The sequence below is a fragment of the Prionailurus viverrinus genome, chromosome B3 (genome assembly GCF_022837055.1).
Source record: "Prionailurus viverrinus isolate Anna chromosome B3, UM_Priviv_1.0, whole genome shotgun sequence".
In the NCBI taxonomy this organism is placed as follows: Eukaryota; Metazoa; Chordata; class Mammalia; order Carnivora; family Felidae; genus Prionailurus; species Prionailurus viverrinus.
The window spans coordinates 134,255,596-134,277,332 of record NC_062566.1 but is presented as its reverse complement, the minus strand read 5'-3'; the positions used below and the strand labels follow the sequence as shown (position 1 = coordinate 134,277,332).

The 21,737-nt window shown below is 50.4% G+C and overlaps 1 long non-coding RNA gene across 1 annotated transcript in view; it reads right to left on the bottom strand.

Moving 5' to 3' along the window:
- Window positions 1–2,190: 2,190 nt before the first annotated feature.
- The window catches only part of LOC125167238 (uncharacterized), a 49,287-nt gene continuing 29,740 nt past the window's right edge, over window positions 2,191–21,737 (bottom strand). Inside the window, exon 3 of the long non-coding RNA XR_007152715.1 lies at window positions 2,191–4,670. This is a non-coding gene — a long non-coding RNA (uncharacterized LOC125167238). The remainder of the gene's footprint in view (window positions 4,671–21,737) is intronic.

Genomic DNA, 21,737 nt, shown 5'->3' with positions numbered 1-21,737 from the left:
GCAATGTTCATAGCATGGCGCCATTTGTATAAATTATAGTTTCTACCTCCTCCCAAGGAAGTGTCTGGATGGCTGTTGACGATGGCCGTCTGGAACGCCTTTGGACCCAGCCAATACGAGGAACAAAGGAAGCCGTCCATTATAACAGGGAATGTGGGGACAATGACCTAAAGACTGTGCCTTGCCTAAACGCGACACTACTTTCGTATTTCAAGGAAAATGGTCTCTCCAAACAGATGCGCAGTCCACCTGGTCTATAACGTATACACTAAATATCATCTTGATTCTGGGTGGTGATCTCTGGAGATTATTTTAATTTTTTAAAAAATGTATAGAATGTTTTAAAAATTGCAATTCTTTTCGGCTGGGACTATGCATGTATGATTCATGGAGAGGCAGACAAGGATGAAAGATAGGACTGAGCTGCTGGGTCAACTGGCCCCCTTCTGTTGAGGCATGAAGAGGTCTCAGCCCCCGCTATGCAGGAGGGCACCCCAAAGCTGTGCTCCTTGGGGTTAGGATGGCACATTATGGGGGATAAGGTGGGGGCAGAACTCAGGGTTCGCGGAGAAACCGTTTGCTTTGCACAGAAATCACAGAAACAGGCAGTGGGAAAAGAGCTTGTGGTCCATGTAGTATCCATGAAACTCTTGTAAAAAGAAAAAAACAGTCTCTAGAAACTTTCCCCAGACTTTCCTGGACATCTCTGGACTCGTGAGCTACGTGACTTGAGGGGACTTGATCCTGTCTGGGTTTCAGATGGTTTACTGGGTTAAAAAAAAAAAAAAAGGAAAAAAATCTTCGGGAAAGGGTCTCTGCCCTGCCCCTCCCCCATCCCGTAGAATCAGAGGGACCCCAAAGGCCTCCTCTGCCTTCCCAGGGTGTGGGTCCCTCTCACTGAACTTGGAAGGTCTTTGAGGCATCCTATGTCCTCCACTGAACCTCAGGCTCCCCCAGGGATCTTTCTTTCGGGGTCTCAATGCCGTTCTTGGGCTGCAGTGGGGAAGACCGCGCTTGGGACTTAGGCTCAGCGCCTTGCTGCGTGACCTCACAGTCCTCGTGCCTTTGCCAAGTCAACTCACCTTGCAGGTCACACTTTCTGCATCAGTTAAGTGAGGTAAACGTATCCACCTGATGGGATTAGGGAGCTAGCATCACCCCCATTTCCAGGGGAGGAAAACCAGGGATCCCAGATCATAAGAGCCAGAGATGGGGTTCAAGCCACAGGCAAGCACCTCGCGGCTCCGAACCTAGGCTTCCAGGATCGGGCTTTCGGCTTTCGGAGGTCCCCTCTGCAGGGGTTGAAGCGAAAGGCATCCATTCAGCTGTGCTGCCTGGGCCAGCGGTGGGGAGATCAGAGCGAGGCAGGGCTGGTGGGAAGCGTTGGGCCCCGAGCCCGAACCGGCCAGATTCCAGCAAGCTCACCCCCACACCTTGGGCCACGCGAGGTGCGGAGCCAGAAGGTCCGATTCCACTTTTCCCAACCGTGGTGCAACCTTGGTGGAACCAATTAGCTTTTTTGAGAGCCGCTGCCTCAAAAAATGGGAAAAGGGAGAAGGATACACGTCTCATGGGGTGGTTGTGAGCCCCACACCCCCCGCCCCCGCCTCCAGTAGGATGGGCACAATGTGCTGGGCGTGGTTGTGATCACTGTTATTAATCCCTGGGCTGGGCTCTGTGCGCGCGTGAAACTGGAAACCCGAGGCCATGGTGGCCTCTCCCTTCCCCGTTCCCTGAAGATGCCCCTAGACCCTCGGGAAGCTGTGGGTTTGCCCAGTGTGCGCTCCTGGGTCCTGCTACATGAGGGTGGAAATAAGACCACGCAGGCCAGAGACGCGGGCCAGAGCGCCTCCCCTCGGCCCGGCAGGCACTGAATGGGCAGCTTTATTTCCGGGCTCTGGATTACGATGATCTCGAAGAACCATCTGGAGGCTGATCCGAGGGCTGGAAGGGCAGTCTTCCCCCCCAATAAATTTCAAATGAGTATACTTGAAAAATCACGGGGGCTTCTACGGCCCAAACCAAACAGGTCTGCTTAACAGAATCACATTCAGGTGTTTGTTTTTTTTTTTTAAATAAAATAAAAAATAAGTATAGACAAAGGAATGACAGTGAATGACGTTTGAAAATACCACAGTGCTAAAAAAAAAAAGACGTTGGTAGTATTTTTTTAATCCATTGCACCTTTATTGTTTACTCTGTTCACTGTTCAGAATTTTCATATAGTCTTTCCAGAATCACACACAACCTGGTGGATGGCTCCCTCCCCCTGACAGCCCATTTTATTCCCAACCAACCTCCTCTTGTCCCTCGTCCTTACTTGTATGATATTCTGCCAGTGTCCAAGGAGTTCCCAAGGGTTATTTATTTTTATGGAGGAAGGGGGGGGGTGAGATGTGCAGAACTGGACTTTCACAAAGCCATCGGGTTTGTGAATGACCCTGAGGGCCCTTTCTTTCCTGCGCCTTCCCCTCCTGTGCATCATCTCTCTCTCCAGCAGCCCCGCAGCCCTCACTGGGCTAAGGAATCGGGCAGATCCGGGCAGATTCAGCCACATGATCTCGGGGAAGTTTCCTGATCTCTCGGAGCTCTTTCTTCGACAAATGGTGGGAAAAGAGCCCCTCCCATCTCGCAGGGGGATTACAGGGTTATAGGGGGATTTCAGTGACCTAAGGAATATAAAGTCTCTGGCACACAGTGTGCCCTAAATGCATGTCTACTTCCTTCTGGGAGGGAAGAGAAGACACCTGATGAATACCGTCAGAGTCAGGTGCTCGGGGGCATCTGCTTTATAAAAGAACCTGGTCCCTTAAAAGAGCACAAGAAGTGACTCTCTAATGGTGGAATTTCAGACACCACAACAAGGGGAGGGAGAGATCTGGCGGTAGCGACCTCCTGGGCATCATTTGAACCCAAGTAGGCGAGCTGGGTTCAAATGCTTCTTTCATCCACGGGCAAGTCTGGCGCCAGCAAAAGGAACCGTGACCCTCTTTGTCAGGGTATGTCGCCACAGCCAGGCAAAGGCCCTTCTCAGGGAGCCAGGAGCAGAGGGCAAATTTGTATATATTCACCCATCCCTACCAGGGAGGAAGTAGCTTTGTGTGGCTGTAAACCAGGAGCTTTAAGAAGCACAGCAATCTTTTAGGGTGATCACTGCATCCCCTTCTAGGGCCCTTAAAAAGTCACCTGTCACGGGGGTGTCCTTGCAGAGCCCGAGAGAGCCACGTGAGCTCTCACGCTGGACAGCCCACGTGCCATTTACACCCCACCTCCTCCGAAAAAGGTCCCAGGCAGCTCGCTAACTAAGGAAGGAATTATGCCCCTGTGCTGGCCTTCCCTCCTCGTTCTCCCTAACGTGCACGGTATGTGGCCGCTGAAATAAAAATCTGATCGATGTCACCAGAATGAAAAAATAATGCTGGCAATAAGAAGCCGACGATTCCGTCCTAGAGTTGATCTGTGCACGTAGCTGCCCTCTCCTCTTCAACGACAGTCCTTTTTACGTTTCTTCGAAGCTGATCTATCGCTCAGTCCTCGTTCATGCAAAATTCTCAGTAAGGATATGGTACGACTAAGGTCCACATGCCCACAATCGTTTTAGATCTCCCATATAACAACAAAAAGCCGCTCAACGGACAATCTTAAAACATGCATCCACCAGGACCAGGGCTGGTACTATGGAAAAATGTCCTCCAGACCAAAGAGAGATAGAGAGAGAGAGAGAAAGAGAGAGGGGGGGGAAGGGAAAAGATTCAAGATGTTCGAAGCAGGACTAGAACGGCTATGCCACACAACACCTGCAGTCTACGGGGCGAAGCAGATAAAACCAACGAAAGCTCGAGGACTCGAGGAGCGCCTCTCCAAATATTTGGTTCATGCTAAAAAATAGAGCACATTTATTAAAAATATATATTTATAAACGTTGATATGAACAGATACACACGTCAAGCCAATGAAAAAAGAAAAATAAGTTATCTCCCCAGTATCAAATAGCCACTTTTGATGGATGGGATTCTGTCAAAGGGTTGCCCCTGTGGTTTCTCGTCCCGAACGGCTCGTCGTCGAGTTAAGGTGAAGCCCGTGTCCCAGGAGACGCACCGACGAGCCTCGCCCGCCCTGTTCCTCCTTCCCAACGCGTGAAATCCATCAGAGACCCGGGATGAGGAGTTTCTGCACCCATCCGCTCACCCATGGCGTCAAAGGCTGGTCTTCTGCATGTTCTTTCGGGCCCCGGGCCAAAGACGTTGAGCTCCTTGTCGTGTGAATGAGTTTTGTTGGGTTCATTGTGCTTTAGTGTCTGCTCTTTGTAGCAGGAGTGGTTTGTTTTTGTGACCTCTTCTACAGTTCGAAGGTGCATTTGCTTGAGCAGCGTGTGTAGGTCAGGCCTGCTCGCTTGCACGGCAGCGTCCGGTCAGTCACCTGCCGACACACAGGACTCCCGTCATTCGGCCATCCCCGAGGCCCCTCAGCACCCTCTGAGCCATTCACAGAGTGGTGTATATGTATACAAATATGATAACAATCAGGTTCAGAATGGTCCCGATAATCCCCAGCATCGCCAAGACGCTCTCTTCCTTACTCTCCCTCTCCTGGCCTCCTCTGTCCTCATCATTTCCACTCGTGATTACCATCTTGGTGGCAAGTGTCTTTATCTTCCGCCCCAGGCTAACCTGTAATGGAAAGAGGCAGCACAAAAGACGATCATTTATAAGCATCCTCTCCACGGCAGGGCAGAGCCGGGGCGGAGGGGAGGGGATTTCGTGCCTGGGCACTAGACCGTGCGTGGGAGTGAAAAATCACCCAGGGATCCCATCCCGGGACACGCTGCTCTGAGCCACGGAGCAGTAGCAGAGCACGGCTTGTCAATTTCAAGGGTGACTGTCCTGACACTGGCTCGAAGAGATCGGCCCAGGAGTCCAGCCTGGGTGCCACCTTTTCTACCAAGCTTGTTCTCTCCCCTCTTCCTTGAAGCAGAGAACAGAAGCTACTGCACAGCAGTTGAACGAAAACACAGGCACCCTCCACTGCAGCAGGAATTTTATGTGCATTCATGTCCTACATCACACCCCAGAAACGTCCCATCCTGCATATGTACAAAGAGGGGTTCCTACACACGACAGGAGCACTGGCTGCCACGTGGGCAGGGGTGGTCGGGACCCAGGGAAGGTGACTCACTGGGGCCAGAAGGACGGCAAGAGGATGAGAAGACTGCCGTAAGAAACTCTAGCAGGAGTCTGAGTTGGAAAGTTCCTTGGCGTTAAAGGGACACATCTTGTACAACGGGGTTGGGCACCTGTGCACTTGGGGACGTGGGCGAGACGCTCCTACAAGCTCCGTTTGTGACAGCAGAGGACCAGAAGCCACCCAAACGTGCATCAAGTGTAGAACAGATGGACCCGTGGTGGTCCGCCCACTAGACACGTCTGGACGTGATGGAATATTATACGGCAGTGAAATGAACGAGCTGAGGGCACCTGTGACAACGTGGAAAAAGCCCCAGCATGTGATGCAGAAGACTTTGTGCAGCAGGAGTCAAACCACAAAGGCTGAGAACAGGCACAACCAAACAAGATAGTGTTTAGAGACGCGTACAGGAAAAAGCCTTGGTTTTCGAGCATAATTCGTTCCGGAAACATGCCTGTAATCCAAAGCACTTGTATATCAAAGCGAATTTCAAGAACCACTGGCTCAGTCGTGATCATGTGACGTCCCGCGTCACGTACTACGCACACTGCAAGACATCGCTCGTTTATCAAGTTAACATTTGTGAGCAACGTTTGCTCGTCTTGCGGAACACTCGCAGAACACGTTACTTGCGATCCGAGGTTCTACCGTGTCTGGGTTTTAGACAAAGCAAGCGAATAATTAACGCAAAATTCAGGAGAGAGGCTTCTTACAGGCGAGGACGAAGAGGGAGGCCATTTGGAAGGAGCACCAAGAACCTTCAATACACTGGCCACTTGCCCTTTGTTAAGCTGGGTGGGGGACACCTGGCTGTTCATTTGTTCCTCATTATCTTTTGAACACTATTCATAGGTTCCAGATTTTTTTTTTGTATGAGGCATTTTGCAGTAACCAAAATCATCTCTTTTTTTAAAAATTTTTTTCGCCTTTAATAGCTCTAAAAGATAATTGTTTAGATTTTTAAAAAATATTATAGGGTTTATAACAAATGTAGAACTAAACTACATATGATAAGAATAGCACAGAAAATGGAGATAGTAAATCCGTTGTAAGGATCTTATATTTCAGGGGCACCTGGCTGGCTCAGTCGGTAGAACACGTGACTCTTGATCATGGAGTCGTGAGTTCAAGAGCCACCTTGGGGGTAGAGTTTACTTAAAAAAATAATAATGATGAACAAATAAATAATAAAAATTAACATTAAGGATCTTATATTTTATGTGAAGTACTTTAATAGGATTTAGAGATTGATGGTGTTAAGTTAACAAAGACTGGAGCAACTCCTAAAAAAAACGAAAAAGTAGAAGAGCTAGTTAGCCAATAGTGGAGATAAAAACTGAACTGTAAGATATAATCAATTAGTCCAAAAAAACAAAAACCAGGATAAAAGAAAAGAGGAGCAAAGAACAGATGAGACAAATAGAAAACCACTAAAAGAAAACCATTTTCCACCAGCCACTAATCTGAACCGTATGTAAAAAACGATCAGTGTGTGTGTCACGGCAGCAGCTTGTCTACTTGATGGGATGGGACTCAGACCAGGCCAGCACCCCACCTCACCCCGGGTGCACTTCCTCCTTTACAGCCAGGAAGTGTTTCAGGCTCCGGCATGGTGATGGTTAATTTTATGCGTCACGTTGCCTGGGTCGTGGGGTGCCCTGACATCTGTCAAACATTATTTGGGGCGACTCCATGAAGCTTTTTCTGGATGACATTCACATGCGAATGGAGAGACTGAGGATAGCAGATGGCTCCTCCTGAAGTGGGTGGGCCTCACCTAATCAGCCGAAGACCCAAAGAGAGCAAAAGGGCTGAGTAGGAGGAGTTTCTCCGGCCTGCCTGCCTTTGAGCTGGGGCATCACTTTCCCTGCCTTTGAATTCAAACTGAATGCTGATTCTTCTTGGGTCTTGAGCTTGTTAGCCTTTGTCCTGAAACTAAACCCATCGGCTCTCCTGAGTCTCCTAGCTGCTGACTCACCCTGCAGATCTCGAAACTCGCCAGCCTCCATCATGACATGGGCCGATTCCTTACAATAAATCTCTTTGTAATACAGGGGTCAGAAGATATCTCAGGGCAAATACCCGGGAAGGATCACAAACAGGAATCCAGGAAGGTGGAGGGTGTGGTTGCAAAGTGAATTATCTACACATCTCTTCCCCTGGGCCTGCGAATCCCTAAAAGGGCTGGGTAAGGCCGTGTGGATCAAGTCTAGATTTGGAGCCCAGTACATGCGAACAGGTGTCTGTGTCAGGGACAGACAGACAATGAGTGAAGACAGGGGAATTAATGCAGCGTGAATGCATGCACAAATGAGTGGATAAATGTCTTAAAGCGAAGTCCCATTTCGTTCACAGCTTTAGTATAACCGGACAGGCTCAAGGCTAGGCCAAGCTTCCGGCTGGATCTATTCGGTTGTCTTTCTTCTTTTTCCTAGTACGGTTTTTAATGATGCATAATACACACACAGAAAAGTGCACAGACTTTAAATGTATAGCTTGACAAATGTTCCCACCTGTTTAGCTAGCATCAAGATCAAGAAACAGAACCTTCCAGAACCCCAGGGGGCCCCCGTGGCATCCTATTCCATTTACTATCTTTTCTGCCTTCTCCCCTCCCCCCCAAAAAAACCCCACTACCCTGGTTTCTACACCCTAGGTTAGTTCTGCGTGTCTGTAAATTTTACACGAATAGAATCATACAGCACATCCTTGTTCTCCCCCTCAGTCCTATGCTGGTGAAATTCACCTGTGTTGCGTGTAGCTTGTGGCTCATTCATTCTTATTGAGAACAGTACACCATTATATAAACAGACCCATGATTTATGTCTCTATTTACTGCTGATGGACATTTGGATTTCTTCCAGTCTGAAGCCATCATGCTGCTCGGAACGTTCTTGCACACGTCTGCTGGCAAACGTGAAAAGCGTGCATTTCCCCCAACGTTTTACATACAAGTTTTCAACATACAGAAAAAAAAAAATTTCCAGTGAGCACCCCCACACACCATCGGAATGCCACCATGAACAGGTTAGTACACTTGCTTTAGCAAATATCTGTGCGCCTACCCGTCCATCTTCCTTTTTGGGTGTATTTCAAAATAAACTGCAAATATGATTACACGTCTGCTTAAATCCTGCAGCATGCATGGGTTAACTAGCGTTCAATATTTGCTTGCAATTTTCCTTTTGATGTAAAACTTGTACGTGTGCGATGTCCTACTGGCTACCTGAGCCCGGGAGAGGAACCGCTGAGGTATAGGGCGTGCACGTGTTGCGGTTTACTAGATGGTGCTCGACGGTCCCGCAAAGGGGTTGTGTCCGCTTGCTTGTTTGTGAGTGCTAGAGTGATGATTGTCTCTTTTCTTCTGGACACTCCATAGCCCAGCCTCTGCACCAAGTCACGAGAAGGTGCAAGAACTTTAGAAACCCACTCCTTTCTCTGCTCTGGACAGACATCTAGCCAATGAGTAGCCGTTATCTCCTTAGAGGGCCTCTTGTGGCTTGGAGTCTCTTTAGCTGGACCTCGAGCCCCAAGAGAGCAAGCTGCTGAAAGTAAACCTCCAAGCACGGTGCCCGGCGTGGGCCGGGCGCTGGGAGAAGCGTGCAGAATGAATGTGTACTGCGGACGGACGGGCATCTCCCGGTCTCTGCAGGGCAGGGAATGCATCGCCACGGTTGGTCTAAAGAGACGCTGTTAGTGTTGCCCTTAAAACCCAAGACCGATCATCACAGTCACTCAAGCAAAACAAAGTGCCTGTCAGGGAGGCAGCTTGGCTTCAAGGCTTAATTTAGCCTCTTCCCTGAGTTAACCCGAGATAACTCTGACTCAGGGGGAAGTGGAGGGGAATAATCAGGTCGACCGTATTTACGTTCTGAGGGCTCTGCAGCAAACCAAGGCCTTCTCCGCCCCACAGAAGTCTGTTACACCCCGAAGTCTGTTTCTACAGTGCTTGACTCATCAGCCTGAACTTCCCCGTGGAAACCAGGCTGGGAGTGAAGCTCCCAGGGGAGCTACGGAGGGCTTCCTAGGAGAGAAGTGGTTGGAACGTTCTTTTCCTGGGACAAAGTTGTCTGGCCAGAGTGTGCAGGATGAAGAGAGGGAGATTAGCCTGGAAGCCACAGCAGTAATAAACGTGGGAGGAGAAACAAAACCAAAATAACACAGAAAGCAAAGTCTGGGGCTGAGCAACGCGGGGCATAAAGCTTACTTCCATTCCTTCACTCCCTCGTTCACTCGTCCCTCCCTGCCCGGGACTGGGTGGGAGGGGAATCAGAGAGTGACTGCCTGATGGATGATAAAAGCACTTCTTTTGGGGTGAGAAAAATGTTCTAAAACAGATTTTGGTGATGGTGGCACAACTCTGTGTATATACTAAAACCACGGAATTGTACGCTTTAAGTAGGTGAATTTTGTGGTTTGTAGAGAGTATCTTTTAAAGTTTATTTATTTATTGTGTGTGTGTGAGAGAGAGAGAGAAGGGGGAGGGGCAGAGAGACAGAGAGGGAAAGAGAGAATCCCAAGAAGGCTCTGCACTGACAGCACAGAGCCCAAAGCGGGGCTCAATCCCACGAACCGTGAGATTGTGACCTGAGTGAAAAATCAAAGAGTTGGATGCTTAACCAACTGAGCCACCCAGACATCCCTTCTGTATCTTAATGAAGATTTATTAAAAATAATCACAAGCATGTGTAAAATCTTTATAAAGAATATCAGAAAACTTTACCAACAGACTTAAAATTAGACCAACATAAAAAGGGAGAGATATACCATCTTCATGGAGTGCAAGATTCCACATCCCCAAATCATCAGTTCTTTCCAATGTGATCTACAGATTTGCTACCCTCCAGGCAAAATTTCTTCAGGGTTTTTGGTGCTATTTGATAGGCTGGCTCTAAAATGTGTATCAAATTGAGAAGGGATAACAATAGCTAAGATCTTCACTAAAGAAGAATAAGGGAGGGGGATTTGCTCCAAAAGACCTCAAGAATCACCATGCTGCTTGACTAATGAAATCTTAGACAGACCAAGAGAACAGAAACAGCTACATGTGCATGGACAATGCTGATCAGTGGGAGGAAATAGGCCTGTGGATAAATAGTGCTAGAGTAACTAAGCATCTGGTGGGGGGAGGGGAATGGAATTGAACCAGTATTTCATCAATTCCCGATGGATTAGAGACAGCTGTGGAAGGGAAAACTTAAGACCTTTTAGAAGACAATAGAAGTGACTATCTTCATGTCCTTTTGGTAAGGGATATCTTTTTTCAAATTTAATTTAATTTTTTTAATATGAAATTTATTGTCAAATTGGTTTCCATACAACACCCAGTGCTCATCCCAACAGGTGCCCTCTTCAATACCCATCACCCACCCTTCCCTCCCTCCCACCCCCCATCAGCCCTCAGTTAGTTCTCAGTTTTTAAGAGTCTCTTATGGTTTGGCTCCCTCCCTCTCTAACCTCTTTTTTTTTTTTCCTTTCCCTCCCCCATGGTCTTCTGTTAAGTTTCTCAGGATCCACACAAGAGTGAAAACATATGGTATCTTCCTCTGTATGACTTATTTCATTTAGCATAACACTCTCCAGTTCCATCCACGTTGCTACAAAAGGCCGTATTTCATTCATTCTCATTGCCACGTAGTACTCCATTGTGTGTATAAACCACAATTTCTTTATCCATTCACCAGTTGATGGACATTTAGGCTCTTTCCATAATTTGGCTATTGTTGAAAGTGCTGCTATAAACATTGGGGTACAAGTGCCCCTATGCATCTGCACTCCTATATGGATATCTTAATAAGATATATAAGATATATATAAGATACCTTATATATATCTTATATCTTATATATATCTTATATATATCCTATATCTTATATGGTTATCTTTTTTTTTTTTAATTTTTTTTTTCAACGTTTATTTATTTTTGGGACGGAGAGAGACAGAGCATGAACGGGGGAGGGGCAGAGAGAGAGGGAGACACAGAATCGGAAACAGGCTCCAGGCTCTGAGCCATCAGCCCAGAGCCCGACGCGGGGCTCGAACTCACGGACCGCGAGATCGTGACCTGGCTGAAGTCGGACGCTTAACCGACTGCGCCACCCAGGCGCCCCTTATATGGCTATCTTAATAAGACATAAGGCTCAAGCTATAAGAGAGAATACTAATACAAGCAATCACATTAAATTTAATGTTTATCAAAAAAGACCATAAAAAAGTGAAGTTATTAAATCATAAACTGGGATGTACATGTGTCATATATACACCTTATATATACTCTATATATCACACAGATCTTGTTACAGTCAAGTCAGTGAGAAAACGATAAACTTCCAGTAGAAAACTGGGCAAAAACCACGTTCGGGAACTTCCCGAAAGAGTGAACGGCCATAAAGAAGCTAAACCTCAGTAATCAGAGAAACGCAAATTAAAATACGAGCTTTTACCCAACAGTCATCGGCTTCACAAGAGCTATAAGGTCCAACCAACCGCCCAACACTGACGACACAGCTTCTGAAGTCACAGGAGCACAAGCTGGATGCTGTCACTCGGGAAAGCAGGATGACATCACCTTGTAAAGCTGACCATACGCAGGCCCCGTGACCCGCCATCCCACCTTCGGGCTCCCACCCTGAACACACCTGCGACGACCCACCAGGTTACACAGCCGTGAACGTTCACGGACAGGGTCACCCGCGGCAGCCTGGACCTACTGTCCCGTTTCACACGTGGCGCTTACGTACGGCGGGGAAAATGCCATCGCACACACGTATGGATGGCTAAAGCAGCGATGCGTGAAAAGGCTTGTGGCCAAAGAGCACTCGAAGGGTGTTTCCCTTTATAGAAAGTTTGGAAACAGCCCTACGTTATCCAGAGATATAAATGTGGCAAAATTCTAAGGAAAAAGTGAGAGAATCACAAACACAAAGGCAGGCGAGCCCATACTAGTGAGTGGAGAGGGGCAGTGGGTGGGGTCAGGGAAGGGTGCTTGGGGACCCCAGAGGTACTGGTGATACTCCTTAAGCTGGGGAGTGGGTACACGGGGGTTTGTTCTTTATACTTTGCATTTTGTAAGGATGCTTCTGGTATCTAAGAAACGATCAATCAATTAATTATCACTACAGCAGAGTAACTGTAAAACAATATCAACAACAAAGTTAACAACAGCCACAGCAGTAGCAACAGGAGTTGAAAGACCGGGAGCATCGATCCCAGAAGCAGCACCAACCAGGAAGGGGGCCACCCAATTGACGGACAGCTCCGTTCCGAGCCCACCTGCCAGCCGGTCCTCTGCCGGGCCGCTTCTGAAAACCACGCTCATGGTTTGCCCAGTGGGGACGTAGGGCCTTGGAAAAGAGGCCACAGGAGTACAGGATGCGGGGTGCGGCCCGGGTGTGGGGGCTCAGGGCCACGTGGGAGGGGAGCCCGGACAGAAGTCAAGGCCCCCGTGTGGCCCCTGCGGTCACAGCCCGTCAGGGCCACCCGGCCTGCCGGCGTCCATGCCCTTCTTTTGGTGATATTTCCACCCAGGCCGAGTCCATCAGAAGCTCCCAGAGCCCAACCCCGGGGTAGGGCGCTGAGGGCGGGTCGGCTCTAAATGCTGGGTCATCGCGGCCACGGCTCCAGAAGGAGCCTCCTGTGGCTGGTGCCACCTGGGTGCCTGGAGCCAGCCTGACTTCTGCCCTTTTTCAGGTTCTGTTGCCCGTTTCCTTCTGTCCCGTAAATGACCCTCTCTAACTACCCTGAAAAATGCTGTGTTTTTGCTGAAGGCAGTCAAACCCATTCCTTACCCACATCCGCCGCTTATGACCAAGGAACTTGTACTCGCACAGAACACACATTAAGTGCATTTTGTTTGCTTCCTCATCTGCCCTTCGAATCCCCCCCACAGGAGCTCCACTGTTGTTTTCTGGGTACCTCCTGTCACTCGAACTCACCACAGTCAGGCCAGCTTATTCCACCTGCCCACAGCTCAGTCCAGAACGTTCTCCCTTGCTTTCAAATGGCACATCCTCGGGGCACCTGGGTGGATCAGTCAGTTGAGCATCCCACTTCAGCTCAGGTCACGATCTCACCGCCCACGGGTTCGAGCCCCGCGTCGGGCTCCGTGCTGACAGCTCGGAGCCTGGAGCCTGCTTCGGATTCTGTGTCTCCCTCTCTCTCTGCCCCTCTCCCACTCACGCTCTCTCTCTCTCAAAAATGAACATTAAAAAAAGTTTTTAAATGGCACACCCTCACGGTAACCTACATCCACTGGAACCACGTGTGTAACTGGGAACTAAGCAAAAACAATCCCCATTGTCTTCCGCAAGGCGACACTCGGGTTTTGAAAAACTGATAGGAAGTGAGAAGTGTTGGCCTCAAATACATCAGCCCTGACTCCATAGTTCGCTAGTTGTGTGACTTGGCCAAGATGCTTCAGGTTGATCACTTTGAAGTCAAAGGCAGGGAAAGTGATATCAAGACAAGGGGAGGCACCAGATCATCCAAATTCTTTCCACGACTCGCTGACTGTGTTCTCTGGAGTGACTCAGGCTCAGCCACCATTCCAAGTGTTTCTCGGTCTCGAGGACACTTCTGTATTTTGGGATGAGGAAGATTCACTCCGATCCACTCCTGCTTGGAAATTCAAAATCACCGGAGTGGCCCATCGAAGGGATGCGGCGGAACCCCTCCCCAGAGAGAGAGACCTCAGGGGTCACCTAAGGACCGTGCTTCCAACAAATATGCCCAGAGCACCCGTGCTGATCCAAGCTCCGGACTAAGCCACAGGCAAACGCCGAGAGACCAAGGCCTTTGGCGTTCAAGGACCTCATGACCCAGGGAGGGGAAAAGACCAGCAGATCACAGTGGCGATGTGAGCACCAGGCACGGGACGACACGAAGAATGCAGCAGCCTCAACCTGCTTGGGAGGGCACATCGGGAACTGTCCTTGAAAGATGGGCAGCGTTGAAGTGGACGTGTGCAAGTCTAGTGAGACCAGCTCAGCGACAGCAGAGGAGGGGTGTGCAGTCAGGGGACCAGCAGGTGCAAAGGAAAAGCAGGAGGGTGGGAGGCTGCAGCCTGTCGGGGTGATGAAGCATCCTGGCGAGCGAGGGAAGAGCCGAGGTTGTAGGCGGAAAACAGGCCAGAACAGCAGCTCTTGCAAACCACGCAAAAGAATTTTGGAATTAGGGGCGCCTGGGTGGCTCAGTCGGTTAAGCGTCCGACTTCGGCTCAGGTCATGACCTCACGGTCCGTGAGTTCAGGCCCCGCGTCGGGCTCTGTGCTGACAGCTCAGAGCCTGGAGCCTGCTTTTGATTCTGTATCTCCCTCTCTCTCTGCCCCTCCCCTGTTCATGCTCTGTCTCTGCCTCAAAAATAAATAAACATTAAAAAAGCTAAAAACAAAAAAAAAGAATTTTGGAATTCAATAGGTGCAACACACCCGACTCGTATTTACTTTCTCGACGGGACACGTAGGCATATATACTCTTTGGTATGCCTGAGATACCTCGTCATAAATTTAAAAAACCCATTTGGCTCCTATAATCAGGCAGGCTGCATTAAGCGGAAGCTGGTGACCTGCTCTCTAGGTCAGACGGAACGTTCTAGATGGAACGTTTCCATCGGATGGCTCCTGGCTCTGCCACCATTTGAGGCCTTGCTCTTTGCCTTTTCGGGCCTCGGGAAATTCACTGGGAGCCTCTCTCCAAGGGACAGGACCCCCGCACCCAGCTGAGGTCCTCGGCAGGGGCTGGGCGTGTCTCTGAAGATGAACCCCTCTGCATATGCCCGCGCCCAGCCCGGGTGGCCACAGAATGGCTTGTGTGCCACGGATGGCCACTCAGTGGAGTGGCAGACAGGACAGCCCCAGGGACCGGAAATTACTCCGAGTCCCCAAGAGTCACTGAAGAGAAGCAACATTTGCAAAGCGTTTAATCTGCTCAACAAAAGTTCACGATTCTTCTTACGAACAAGTAGAGCACTGTCCCTCCTTAACCGCCAAAGGGTTGCCGGATCTGCCTTTGCACACGAGGCCCACCTCCGTCATGCTGTGGCTCGTAACTGCTCCTCTGGCTACACACGGCCATAACAATCATAGCTGCTAATTAGTCAGCACGACGTATGGGCCAAGCCCTGTACCATTCAGCCGGCCAGCCGCTCAACACAGGTTTATCCGGCACCTGCTATACTCTGGGTCCTTTTCTAGAATATTGGGATACAGACAAACGGAAGTGTTCTTCCTATTTTAGAGATACGGAATTGAGATTCAAAATAATTACGCAACACCTACAAGACGCCAGGCACCGTTGCAGGCAGGAGGGAGCAGCAGTGAGTAAAACAAAGAACTCCTCAAACAATGGAGTCGGGATTGAACACAGCGGCCAATTCTGCTACCCAAAGCTGCCCATCTCCTGCCCTGCCCCCCGTGCACCCCCCACGCGGAGCTCCTGCCACAGCGCCGCCTTTGCTCACGCTCCCTCCTTGGCTTGGACAACTGCCCCCCGTCCTTCCGGGCTCAGCTCGGTTGACCGTATCTCCAGGGACCCCCTCTTGATGTCGGGAGGCCCGCTGTAGACCGCATCTGAGCATCTCCTGCCTGAGTCCGTAACTATCCCTTTATCTTCGGTCTCCCCCGCTGAACTGCGATGCGAGTTCCTCAGGAGGGACAGGCCTGGGTCCCATTCATCTCCCTGCCCCTGCCCCTGCCCCTGCCCCCGCCCCCGCACCTAGAGTTCAGATGGTGCTCGGTGTACCGAGTGAAAGGAAAGATGGACCTCAAGCGAGCCTGGGGAGGCCCAGCTTCCAGGTCAGGGGAGGGCAAGGCATGGGAGGCAGCTGAATGGATGACAGGGATGGTCCAGCCCAGCCGGCTAGAACTTACTAGAGAGACACAGGCAGTGAGAAGAACCTACAGTCAAGAGGACACGCCCTCTTCCCTGACTCTCCAAGCAGGGGGTCCACCAGGGTAGGCAGGCTGGGCTAGTGAGTGTGTGTGTGGGTGGGGTGGCTGGGGACACCTGGTGGGGAGCCCAAGGGGTCCTCTGCTCTGGGACCAGGTCAGAGAGACCCCTCCTGCCCCAGCAGGTCCTGGCCTCTTCCTTCTTTTGAGTGCAAGTGCCACACTCAGAGCCCTGGACAGAGTGGGACCTGCCTTCCCTTCTTGTCCTTTGGGGAGAAAGAGCCTGGGTAAATCTCCCTGGGCTCAGTTTGGTCATGTGACCAGGGAGCGCAGGGACCCAGATGATAAGGTACAAGGGCCTTCGGTGGAGTTCTTTCTTCCCTAACTAAGGAGGCTTAGTCTACTGTGTGTGGAGTAAGGAAAGCGTGAACACTGATCACAAAGAGAAAAAAACAGCTCCCGGTACTAACACTTAAGGGTAAATTAATCAGTATTTCCCATGTTCAGATGAGAGCACATTCTTTAGTTTTGGGGAAAAGTAATTATAGTAGCCTAGATTTCCCCAAGGAGCCCAAGTCATGAGGTAGCTCTGTGATGAGGTGGCTTAAACCCAGAGGTGAAAGCGAGACTCAGGCCTGTGGTATGGCCCACCAGCCCCATGGACAACATCACACCTACCTGCCAAGCACCCACTTGGCCATGGACCCCACTTGCCTGTAGACTCCACCCCCATTATCCAGGACCAGCAGGAAACAAGGAAGGAGCCTGGGACTCTAGAGAGCCAGCTTTGAGTTCCTGACTGGCCCCCGCTGAGCTGTGTCATTGAAACACATGACCCGCCCCCTCTAATACTCATCTGTGATGGACTCACGATGGACACGAACCGTTGACTTGTAACAAGAAACAAGTATTTTCCAACAGCTGAGCAAAAAACTTCTCAGAAAGGCAACTTTGCAACAAATGCACTGGCTCACCAACGTAGCGACTCGACTCTGTGGACTCTACCATGAAGATAACCCCCAGCTCTACAAAAAATACACCTGCAAGTTCATTCACCGACGAAGCATCGTTGGTAAACGCAAAACTATGAGAAGCAACCTAAGTGCCCGGACAGAGGGAAGTGGCTGAATAAACCCTGGTACCTGCACACGTGGAGCACTGTGCAGCTGTAAAGAAGGGAGGGGTGATGTGAACAGATGTGGAGAGAATTCCACAACATACCATCCCGTTAGAAAAGCAAAGGGCGAAAGAATAGTATGGTCTGCTACCAGTCGCGTAAGAAAGGGTTACAAAATACACAACCCGCTCTTTGGACAGCAGGAGTCAGATATGGAAGAGACGGGCTCTCTAGAGGGGTGGGCGCTAGAGGAATGGAGTGATGGGGATGGGATTGGGATGCAGAGGACACAGGGAGTGACCCTTCTCGGAGTGGGTCTTTCAGGACAGATCTGACTTCAAAGCGCTGTATTGTTCCACGCGCCCCTCATATACCCAACACACAAAAAATGACTGTAACCAACCAAGACGAGAGGGACACCCAAAGTGGAGTATTCATACCAACAGATGGACCAAACGAGTACAAATACATAGCTTACCCACATAGAAGGGGATAGGGAAAAAACAAAGAACAAAACAAAACAAAATAAAACCACTCACCTAAGAGACTTTGGAAAACAGGATCCTGACCAAACAGTGGAGAGCCAAAGACGAGACACCAAACACAGACGCTGTCACCCTGTCACCGACTGGGAAAGTGTTTCCCACAGGGGTGTGGGTTAGCAATTCGGAACTCCTGTATACTTGAGTTAAGAAAATACATTGTAGCTACTGAGGACGGCCACTCCCGGCTGGAGAAAGAAGTTACAAATAAGGAAAGGGGAGACGGGTAACGTGGAGCTCCTGCTGCTGGGACTAGAATTTGAGAGCTCGGAGCCGACTCATGCTTCTCAATGTACAGACAGGTGGGCAGAGCCAGAAACACATGTGATGTGTTAGTGCACGTCCATGTTATCCCAGCTCTGTCCCCTAAAGGGGCCTAAAAGCAGTGATGCCCAGAAGCAATGAGCACACTCGGCCTCCAGACCTTGGTTTCTAGGCACCTGCTCCAGGGACAGGACCCAGGGCTCCTTGGAGAAGGACTGATTGTAGGGCTGGGGAAGGGAAAACAGAAGCCGAACCCTGAACACCTTGTGATTCGAGAAAGCAAGAATGTGTCCCCGGAAAGACAAGGGGGCACGGGCTGGCCAAAAACACAAGCATAAAATTGAAGAAGATCCGAATATTAGGCTAAGTCTGACACAATCTGAGCCAGAAAATGAAAAAACACCGTATCAGATTGTAACTCATAGAAGAAAGGAAATACCCAGGGGTCTATACTGATGGAAATAATCACATAAATACACACATGGGGGAGAAGGGCTAGTTCTTTCTTACAGTAGAATTTCTAAGCAATAAATGTGGAAGGAAAGCAGGAATTAAGAAAATCACCCTTAGGCAAACTTGGCAATAGTAACTGCTGAAGACAAGATCCGCCGACAGATGCTAAAACTAACGGGTGGAAGTTTAAGGAGAAACCGGATTTGCATGGTCTCAAAGTACCTCTCCCAAGGAATTTGTAGGAAAGATGGGACTTGAGGGTAGAGGAGCCTGGCAGACACCATCCCGGCCAGCGATCAAGGTCATCATCAGAGTGACAGGACACGGACACCATGACCAACCCCCCCCCCCCCCGGCCCCGGCAGGAGGCATGGTTCTTGCCCAGAATGCACACCTTCGAGCCACTCCTGACGAACCCAAGCCTCAGAGAAACCCAAACTGAGGGACATCCTACAAAATGATCAGCACTTTCCAAAAGCACCAGGCCCGTGAGAAACAAGGAAAGTACAAGAAGCCCTTCCAGACGGGAAGGGACCAGGAGACCCAGCTAAAAATAAAGCCCTGTGGGGTCCCGATGGGGTCCCGGGGCAGAAAAGGACACGAGCGGAAGGAAACCCTGGTGACGTCTGGACAAGGTTCAGTCGGTCGTGTTGTACAAGGCTCCCTTTCTGGGTCTGGTGACCTCACTCTGGTCATGCACGCTGGGGACCTGAGGATAAGCTGGGTGAGGGGAACCTTCTCAACTATTTCTACACCTTTCCAGTCTAGCTCGGTGTCTTTGTTTAGAAATAAGAGGCCGTGTTTATTTTTATTTTTATTTTTTTCAATATATGAAATTTATTGTCAGGTTGGTTTCCATACAACACCCAGTGCTCATCCCAACAGGTGCCCTCCTCCATGCCCCTCCCCCACCCTTCCCCCCTCCCCCCCCATCAACCCTCAGTTTGTTCTCAGTTTTTAAGAGTCTCTTATGGTTTGGCTCCCTCCCTCTCTGTTTTTTTCTTCCCCTCCCCCATGGTCTTCTGTTAAGTTTCTCAGGATCCACATAAGAATGAAAACATATGGTCTCTGTCTTTCTCTGCCTGACTTATTTCACTCAGCATCACGCTCTCCAGTTCTATCCACGTTGCGACAAGAGGCCAGATTTCATTCTTTCTCATTGCCATGTGGTATTCCATTGTGTGTATAAACCACAATTTCTTTTTTTTTTTTTTTTTAATTTTTTTTTTCAACGTTTTTATTTATTTTTGGGACAGAGAGACAGAGCGTGAACGGGGGAGGGGCAGACAGAGAGGGAGACATAGAATCGGAAACAGGCTCCAGGCTCCGAGCCATCAGCCCAGAGCCTGACGCGGGGCTCGAACTCCCGGACCGCGAGATCGTGACCTGGCTGAAGTCGGACGCTTAACCGACAGCGTCACCCAGGCGCCCCAAAACCACAATTTCTTTATCCATTCATCAGTGAAGACGTCATGTTTAAATTCATCATTCAATTATTCCACTAACACTCATGCCAACCCACCAGGCCTTTGCTGGGCCCTACTTAGGATTTGTTTCAGTGTGAATCCTTTGTGGGGGCGGCAGGGGGAGAGATGCTAAGGGGTCTTAGCTCTGAACCAGAGCTTCCAGGGACCTTTGGTCCCAGGTCCCAGGTTGGTCCTTGGTTACAGAGAGATCCCCAGAACCTAAGGGAACTTCTGGAACATTCTGCCCAACATCCTCAGCCAGAACCAGAATCCTGAAGGGAAGGGGTCCAGAGTTAGGCCCTGTGGGGTTCTCTCGAATTCCTGGATCCCCCTGCAGACGCTGCCCACCGTGGTTCTTAGAACCAGTTGCGATCCGAAGCCACCGTCATTCAGGAGCTCCGTCTCAAGGGCCCCGGGTTCCGGTCACTTCGGATTCTGTGTTTGGAGCTAATCATACCCAGGCTCTGTCAGCACACGTCTGTGGCTTTCTTTTTAGGACCAGCTTCTGACTGTGCAGGCTCTGTGAGTTCCTGTCCCAGAAGCCTGCTTGGCGACCCTGGGTCTGGGCTGTTGACTTCTGTGCCCGTCCCCCACCCTCCAGGGACAAGTGCCCTACTCTAGAGCCCCAGCTGTTCTGCTCCTGAGGCAGTGGGGGGTGGGAAGGAAGGGTCAGGCTGCCTGCCTTCCTGAGTCCTGCCTGTGTTCACCTCGCCTCTCCTGCTCCTTTGCTCCTTAGTCCTCCATCTTTCAGCGTGTCCTCCACTGCCCGGTGCCCCACAGACCCTACATGCCGTCTGGCTTGTCTGGTCTCAGTGTGTGTGCCAGACGGGCTTTTCCCCAGCTCCCCAAAGAGGCAGATCCCAGTCTAAGCCAATCACCTGGGCCACGCAGCCTGCCTCCTGGTGTGGCAGGCCCGGCTCCCGATCTTTCCTGAGGGACTCAGCAGACGCTAGGTCACATGGGAGTGAGCAGTCAAAGGCGTTCAGACCCCACAGAGCCTGCCAAACGCCTCCTCCCCAGCTGTGGTGATTACAGATCACAACAAACCTGCCATCCTCGCCCATCGAGACGCAAGCATCTGTGTCCCCTCCCCGTGGGTGACAGCCTATGGTGGCGGTGACCCTGGGAAGTCTCTGGGCCCAGCCCTAGGAGACTGGCCGCGTGCACCTCCCGTCTCTCGGAGCACACCGCTCCGGGGGGGAGCCAGTCACCAGGTCAGAAGTCCAGTGACCCCGGGACTGCCTGCTACGAAGAAGCCCGAGCGAGCCACCTGGAGAGGAGCGTGGAGACAGAGGCCAGCCGGCCACCGGATGTCCCAGCGGGGGGTCCTCAGCTCCAGCACAGGATGGCCCCACGTCAGAGCTGCCCAGCTGAGCCCACCCACCCACAGAACCGCGACAGATAATAACGACTTTTGTCTCAAACCACTAAGTTGTAGATCGGTCTGTTACATACCAATAGGTAACAGGACCCTGGCTGAAAGAGGCTGGTGTTCGAGAGCCTGAAGGAAAGGTTTTTCTTCTTCAAGCAGAAGCAAGCGCTCCCAGCAAGATCTGATAAACAGGCAGCCAGAGCCTTCTGCGGAACAGCAAAGATCATGAACATTCTCATTTGTAAAGTGAGAGTCATGGTTCCCTGGGGAATCAGATGAGCCCCGTGTCAGCCGGACAATGGACCGAGCTGGCTATGTCTGGGATTAGGTCCCTGCATGCCACTGTCTGTGTGTATGGGGACTAGGGGATGGGGGGGGGGGGGGGGGAGGGCCAGTCACCTCAGTTACAAGTCTTTTGCAGATCCCAGGAATCAAGCAAAGTCTCTGCATTTCAGGT